Source organism: Carassius auratus, unplaced genomic scaffold, assembly GCF_003368295.1.
Source record: "Carassius auratus strain Wakin unplaced genomic scaffold, ASM336829v1 scaf_tig00215112, whole genome shotgun sequence".
In the NCBI taxonomy this organism is placed as follows: domain Eukaryota; kingdom Metazoa; phylum Chordata; class Actinopteri; order Cypriniformes; family Cyprinidae; genus Carassius; species Carassius auratus.
The window spans coordinates 17,501-25,000 of NW_020527941.1; the positions used below are offsets into that span (position 1 = coordinate 17,501).

The window sequence follows — 7,500 nt, forward strand, 5'->3', positions numbered from 1 at the left end:
CCTTAATCACGTGACAGCCCCATGCGCTATTTCTGACATTTGTCACTGTGTTTTTGTTACTGTTTGTTGAGGATCTGTGGTTTGTTATTATTTTATAAATAAATAAAACCCTGTTATAAATAAAATTTTGATTAATTTGTCTTCTTGACTGTCTATCGGTAAATAAACACTAGGCTATATAATAATATAATAATCCAAGCTTACAATAAAAAGTATTTATAGACTAGTTTGTTCATTTTTACTCCAATTTTGAGTTTGCTGGTATAATAATTGCTTTTCCTAGGCAGACTTGACATATTGGTGTAATATATGTATAAGAAGATTGCTCAAAAAAGGACATAATGACATACATTAAAAGCAAATAACATTTTGAATTTGAATTATTAATGTTAAAGACAAATGTTAAAGACATTAAGGTTATGATAACTTCAGCTTTAACAGTTTTAACCCAGCTCAGAGTGAGGAGTTTCAGATCCTGGTTCACTGCCAGTGCAGGGGCCATGTTTTGGGAAGACTTTGACGAGAGGGTAGCAAGCTTGAGGCCTTCTGCTACCTCTTCTGAGACCTCAGATGCTATGATGGCCAACCTTGCAGAGCCACTCTTACCCCGCACATCAGACCCTCTGGCCTGGTGGAGGAGATGTTCACCAGTATACACAAGCCTTTCTGAAGTCACAAAGACAAGACTTTGCATTGTGGCCACATCCGTGCCATCTGAATTTTTTTTTTCTAAAACTGGGCAGATTATCTCAGATAGAAGAACTCACAGACTCAGCCCATCCAAGGTCAGGGAGCTTGTTGTTTTTTTAATAATGTAAACATGCCTTAAAGCAAGTCCTAAAAATATAGCCACAGTGTGTTATTTATTTTAAAGCTTATTTATTTTTATTTATTTAGAAAAAGACTAGCTTGTTGTGCAATATTTTTGTTGTTGTGATTTTAAAAGGTAATTTGTTATTGTTATAAGGCTCCATTGCTTTAGTATCTCTTAATTTTCATTTATTTTTTATTCAAATGGTTTAAAATTATTTTGGGAATAGCTTGTTGTGCAATATTTAGTTTTTCTTTTTTTATATATTGTACTTTTAAAGTTCATTTGTTAAGGTTATTAGACCCTGTGGCTTTATTATCTTTTCATTTTAATTTCATTTTTAATTATTTACATTTTTATTATTTTAATTTATTTTGGAATAGTTGTCCTCTTTGTTAAAAAGCTTTTCTGTAATAAACAATAAACAACTATTCAAAAGTATGTACAGTGTTTTTAATGTTTATAAAGTGTCATATGTTACAAAAGTATGGTTTACACAGACAATCTGATTTAATAACTGCACAACTAAACAAAAACAAACAGACAGAAAAAAAGATCAACATTTTAAGCATAACCAACTCTTTATTTCCACATTCAGTGTTATGGAAAAGTACCACCATGACAGAAATTAAAAACAACAATTTGAAACCAGAAATGCATCACGTTACTGTAAGAGTAAATAATACTAATAATAAATAAGTACTACGCACCCATTTTGTAAGGAAAGTTGTAAATGAACTAATTACTCTAGCCAATGTTGTCACACAGTACAAAAGAACGAAAAACCCGAAGAACCGAAAGATGAACTATTCAATTATCTGCATTCTTTTACTGTCAGTGTCTATGGTTTTAGCGTATGGGGCTGTCACGTGATTAAGGAACGACTCGACCCGAAGGCTGTGTCCAAATTCAGGGTCTGCATCCTCCTTAGGATCCTTCCTACCCGGTTGAAGGAGGATGGGTCCTCCGACGACCGCAAAAACCGGAAGTCGGTGTTTGTGAATTTGGACAGCCTACCCTTCTTTCAGTTCCCTCCCTTAACCGTTGCTCATATCCTGTCGCCTAGCAACCGTGACAGCGCCAAGCAAGACGCCGGTGAAGAGCTCATCGTTCTCTCCCCGGAGCTTTATAAACACTTCTGTCTGCTCTTTCGTCCTTAGAAGCGTTAAAACAGCTTCAATCACTAACAAATAAGCTGTGTGTAAGGGGATATTCACACAGGCAGTAAGGAAGAAGCTAGTTTACAAAAGTAAACGTTTTTTTTTTTTTACATATACACGTACACATGTAAAAAAAATGCTTAACGCTAAAACAAAATGCCTAACTAGAAAACCACTGAAAATATATCTTTTTGAAAAGCCAGTTTTTAAAAAACATCGAAAATAATACTCCTCCCCCACTCCGCTACCGCTCGCTTCGTCCTGCCGAAAAGAATTATGGGATAGGTAGGACGCGAAAGGATCCATCACACCCATCCTTCGAATTCGGGGAAAAGGAGGACGCATTTGTGGGCCGCATTTGAAGGATCCTACGAATTTGGACAGCCTTCGTCGCGGCGCTGTGACGTAACATCCTTCAAATGCGTCCTCCGAAGGATGTAGACCCTGAATTTGGACACAGCAGAAGACTCATGAGATGAACTAATCAATTCTCTTTCCGGCTCAAATTGCATTGGGTTTAACGTATTGGGCTGTCACGTGATTGAGGAACGAGTCAAAAACCCGATAGACTCGAACTATGAACTAATCAATTCTCTTTCCGGCTCATGCTGCATTGGGTTTAATGTATTGGGCTGTCACGTGATTGAGGAACGAGTCAAAAACCCGATAGACTCGAACTATGAACTAATCAATTCTCTTTCCGGCTCATGCTGCATTGGGTTTAACGTATTGGGCTGTCACGTGATTGAGGAACGAGTCAAAAACCCGATAGACTCGAACTATGAACTAATCAATTCTCTTTCCGGCTCAAGACTGCATTGAATGACAGGTGAATTACTACTACTAGAACAGAACCCATAGAATAATGCGCATGCGCGACTGAACGAATCACTCCCCGAGACGACTCGTTCTTCCCGAGTCACATTAAAGATTCGTTCAAAATGAACGAATCGTTCAAGAACGACACATCACTACATAACGCGCGTCTACATTGGAAATAACGAACTTGCGCGCGCAAAAGACGTGATGTGAACGGCCCCTAATGATCCGCTAGCAGGCCTTCAAAAAAACGCATTCCAGGGGCGGCGCTAGGGCTGGGCTAAGGGGGCATAAGCCCCGAATATTTTGTTACCTTGTCTTTCTCATAGAGCAAAACAATTAATCAGAAAAACTAATGTAGCTGCCGCGATTACCCAATCATGAGAAGTGCATATATATATATATATATATATATATATATATATATATATATATATATATACAGTACAGAATATAAATATGACGTATTTTAAGTTGTTTCATACTTTTTTGTTATGTACAGTACAGACCAAAAGTTTGGACACACCTTCTCATTCAAAGAGTTTTCTTTATTTTCATGAATATGAAAATTGTAGTCACACTGAAGGCATCAAGGGCTATTTGACCAAGAAGGAGAGTGATGAGATGACCTGGCCTCCACAGTCACCGGACCTGAACCCAATCGAGATGGTTTAAGGGTGAGCTGGACCACAGACAAAAGGCAAAAGGGCCAACAAGTGCTAAGCATCTCTTGGGGAACTCCTTCAAGACTGTTGGAAGACCATTTCAGGTGACTACCTCTTGAAGCTCATCAAGAGAATGCCAAGAGTGTGCAAAGCAGTAATCAAAACAAAAAGTGGCTACTTTGAAGAACCAAGAATATTACATATTTTTGGTTGTTTCACACTTTTTTGTTATGTATATAATTCCATATATAATTCCACATGTGTTAATTCATAGTTTTGATGCCTTCAGTGTGAATCTACAATTTTCATAGTCATGAAAATAAAGAAAACTCTTTGAATGAGAAGGTGTGTCCAAACTTTTGGTCTGTATTGTACATAACAAAAAAGTATGAAACAACTGAAAATACGTCATATTTATATTCTATACTCTGAGAGAGAGAGAGAGAGAGAGAGAGAGAGAGAGAGAGAGAGAGAGAGGAGAAATGTAACAGTTTAATGTTGTATGTAAACTGTGTTTGAGAGAGAGAGAGATAGAGGGAGAGAGAGAGAGCGAGAGAGAGAGAGGTGTTCAGAGAGGAGTCTGTTGGATGTTTAGCTATTATTTGTTTTATGGACTCAATGTTGAAAATGTAAAACATTTCAAACACTGTTGGCAGAAGTGAAAAATAAATAATTTTAGGAAGTTACAATTTTGTTTGATTCCATGATGTATTTTACTGAACATGAGTATTTACAATGCAAATCCAAATTATTTTACTTTACTGACAGTTACTTATATCTTGTCTTTTAATTTTATTAAGATCAGATTCTGCAGGTAAAATAACAATATTAAGGTGACTTGACTTGGACTTGACTTGACATAGCTTGTGACTTGACTTGACTTGCTCAAGAAAAAAATACTTGGGACTTACTTGAGACTTGAAGGTTAAGACTTGAGACTTACTTGAGACTTGCACATGTGTGACTTGGTCCCATCTCTGCTAACCAGGCCCAAACCTGCTTAGCTTCCGAGATCAGACAAGATCGGGCATAGCCAGGTTGGTATGGCCGTAAGCGAAGTCTGCTGCAAAGAGAGGGCTATTTAAAGATCAGCCAATCTTATCGCCAGTACATTATATAAGTAGGAAAGAAAGCCCAAAAGCTTAAAGCACCTGGTATTCCTAGGCAGTCTCTCATCAAAGTACTAACCAGACCTAAACCTGCTAAGATTCAGAGATCGGGCATCGACTCTTTTTTTTTTTTTTTTTTTTTTTTTTTTTTTTAATGAAAGATTATTATATAATTCGTGAAATTTTCCAAAAAGATTAAAGCACCTGGTATTCCTAGGCAGTCTCTCATCAAAGTACTAACCAGGCCCAAACCTGCAAATATTCAGAGATCGGGCATTGACTCTTTTTTTTTTTTTTTTTTTTTTTTTTTAATGAAAGATTATTATATAATTCGTGAAATTTTCCAAAAAGATTAAAGCACCTGGTATCCCCAGGCAGTCTCCCATCCATGTACTAACCAGGCCCAAACCTGCAAATATTCAGAGATTGGGCATTGACTCTATTTTTTGGCAAAATTATTATATACTAAGTGAAAAATGTCCAAAAAGCTTACAGCACCTGGTATTCCCAGGCGGTCTCCCATCCAAGTACTAACCAGGCCCAAACCTGCTTAGCTTCCGAGATCAGACGAGATCGGGCATAGCCAGGTTGGTATGGCCGTAAGCGAAGTCTGCTGCAAAGAGAGGGCTATTTAAAGATCAGCCAATCTTATCGCCAGTACATTATATAAGTAGGAAAGAAAGCCCAAAAGCTTAAAGCACCTGGTATTCCTAGGCAGTCTCTCATCAAAGTACTAACCAGGCCCAAACCTGCAAATATTCAGAGATCGGGCATTGACTCTTTTTTTTTTTTTTTTTTTTTTAATGAAAGATTATTATATAATTCGTGAAATTTTCCAAAAAGATTAAAGCACCTGGTATTCCCAGGCAGTCTCCCATCCATGTACTAACCAGGCCCAAACCTGCAAATATTCAGAGATCGGGCATTGACTCTATTTTTTGGCAAAATTATTATATACTAAGTGAAAAATGTCCAAAAAGCTTACAGCACCTGGTATTCCTAGGCAGTCTCTCATCAAAGTACTAACCAGACCTAAACCTGCTAAGATTCAGAGATCGGGCATTGACTCTTTTTTTTTTTTTTTTTTTTTTAATTAAAGATTATTATATAATTCGTGAAATTTTCCAAAAAGATTAAAGCACCTGGTATTCCCAGGCAGTCTCCCATCCATGTACTAACCAGGCCCAAACCTGCAAATATTCAGAGATCGGGCATTGACTCTATTTTTTGGCAAAATTATTATATACTAAGTGAAAAATGTCCAAAAAGCTTACAGCACCTGGTATTCCTAGGCGGTCTCCCATCCAAGTACTAACCAGGCCCAAACCTGCTTAGCTTCCGAGATCAGACGAGATCGGGCATAGCCAGGTTGGTATGGCCGTAAGCGAAGTCTGCTGCAAAGAGAGGGCTATTTAAAGATCAGCCAATCTTATCGCCAGTACATTATATAAGTAGGAAAGAAAGCCCAAAAGCTTAAAGCACCTGGTATTCCTAGGCAGTCTCTCATCAAAGTACTAACCAGGCCCAAACCTGCAAATATTCAGAGATCGGGCATTGACTCTTTTTTTTTTTTTTTTTTTTTTAATGAAAGATTATTATATCATTCGTGAAATTTTCCAAAAAGATTAAAGCAGCTGGTATCCCCAGGCAGTCTCCCATCCATGTACTAACCAGGCCCAAACCTGCAAATATTCAGAGATTGGGCATTGACTCTATTTTTTGGCAAAATTATTATATACTAAGTGAAAAATGTCCAAAAAGCTTACAGCACCTGGTATTCCCAGGCGGTCTCCCATCCAAGTACTAACCAGGCCCAAACCTGCTTAGCTTCCGAGATCAGACGAGATCGGGCATAGCCAGGTTGGTATGGCCGTAAGCGAAGTCTGCTGCAAAGAGAGGGCTATTTAAAGATCAGCCAATCTTATCGCCAGTACATTATATAAGTAGGAAAGAAAGCCCAAAAGCTTAAAGCACCTGGTATTCCTAGGCAGTCTCTCATCAAAGTACTAACCAGGCCCAAACCTGCAAATATTCAGAGATCGGGCATTGACTCTTTTTTTTTTTTTTTTTTTTTTAATGAAAGATTATTATATCATTCGTGAAATTTTCCAAAAAGATTAAAGCACCTGGTATCCCCAGGCAGTCTCCCATCCATGTACTAACCAGGCCCAAACCTGCAAATATTCAGAGATTGGGCATTGACTCTATTTTTTGGCAAAATTATTATATACTAAGTGAAAAATGTCCAAAAAGCTTACAGCACCTGGTATTCCCAGGCGGTCTCCCATCCAAGTACTAACCAGGCCCAAACCTGCTTAGCTTCCGAGATCAGACGAGATCGGGCATAGCCAGGTTGGTATGGCCGTAAGCGAAGTCTGCTGCAAAGAGAGGGCTATTTAAAGATCAGCCAATCTTATCGCCAGTACATTATATAAGTAGGAAAGTAAGCCCAAAAGCTTAAAGCACCTGGTATTCCTAGGCAGTCTCTCATCAAAGTACTAACCAGGCCCAAACCTGCAAATATTCAGAGATCGGGCATTGACTCTTTTTTTTTTTTTTTTTTTTTTAATGAAAGATTATTATATAATTCGTGAAATTTTCCAAAAAGATTAAAGCACCTGGTATTCCCAGGCAGTCTCCCATCCATGTACTAACCAGGCCCAAACCTGCAAATATTCAGAGATCGGGCATTGACTCTATTTTTGGGCAAAATTATTATATACTAAGTGAAAAATGTCCAAAAAGCTTACAGCACCTGGTATTCCTAGGCAGTCTCTCATCAAAGTACTAACCAGACCTAAACCTGCTAAGATTCAGAGATCGGGCATTGACTCTTTTTTTTTTTTAATGAAAGATTATTATATAATTCGTGAAATTTTCCAAAAAGATTAAAGCACCAGGTATTCCCAGGCAGTCTCCCATCCATGTACTAACCA

The 7,500-nt window shown here is 37.9% G+C and overlaps 4 non-coding genes across 4 annotated transcripts; all 4 read right to left on the reverse strand.

Annotated features, from left to right (window-relative positions):
• Positions 1-5,050: 5,050 nt before the first annotated feature.
• LOC113093636 (5S ribosomal RNA) lies at positions 5,051-5,169 on the reverse strand. The gene has a single exon (XR_003287787.1). It is a non-coding gene; the product is annotated as a 5S ribosomal RNA (ribosomal RNA).
• A 662-nt stretch (positions 5,170-5,831) lies between these two features.
• Positions 5,832-5,950, reverse strand: LOC113093617 (5S ribosomal RNA). Its single transcript, XR_003287769.1, has one exon. It is a non-coding gene; the product is annotated as a 5S ribosomal RNA (ribosomal RNA).
• A 373-nt stretch (positions 5,951-6,323) lies between these two features.
• On the reverse strand, positions 6,324-6,442 carry LOC113093648 (5S ribosomal RNA). Its single transcript, XR_003287798.1, has one exon. It is a non-coding gene; the product is annotated as a 5S ribosomal RNA (ribosomal RNA).
• Positions 6,443-6,815: 373 nt separating this feature from the next.
• On the reverse strand, positions 6,816-6,934 carry LOC113093660 (5S ribosomal RNA). The gene has a single exon (XR_003287809.1). It is a non-coding gene; the product is annotated as a 5S ribosomal RNA (ribosomal RNA).
• Between the last annotated feature and the right edge of the window lie 566 nt (positions 6,935-7,500).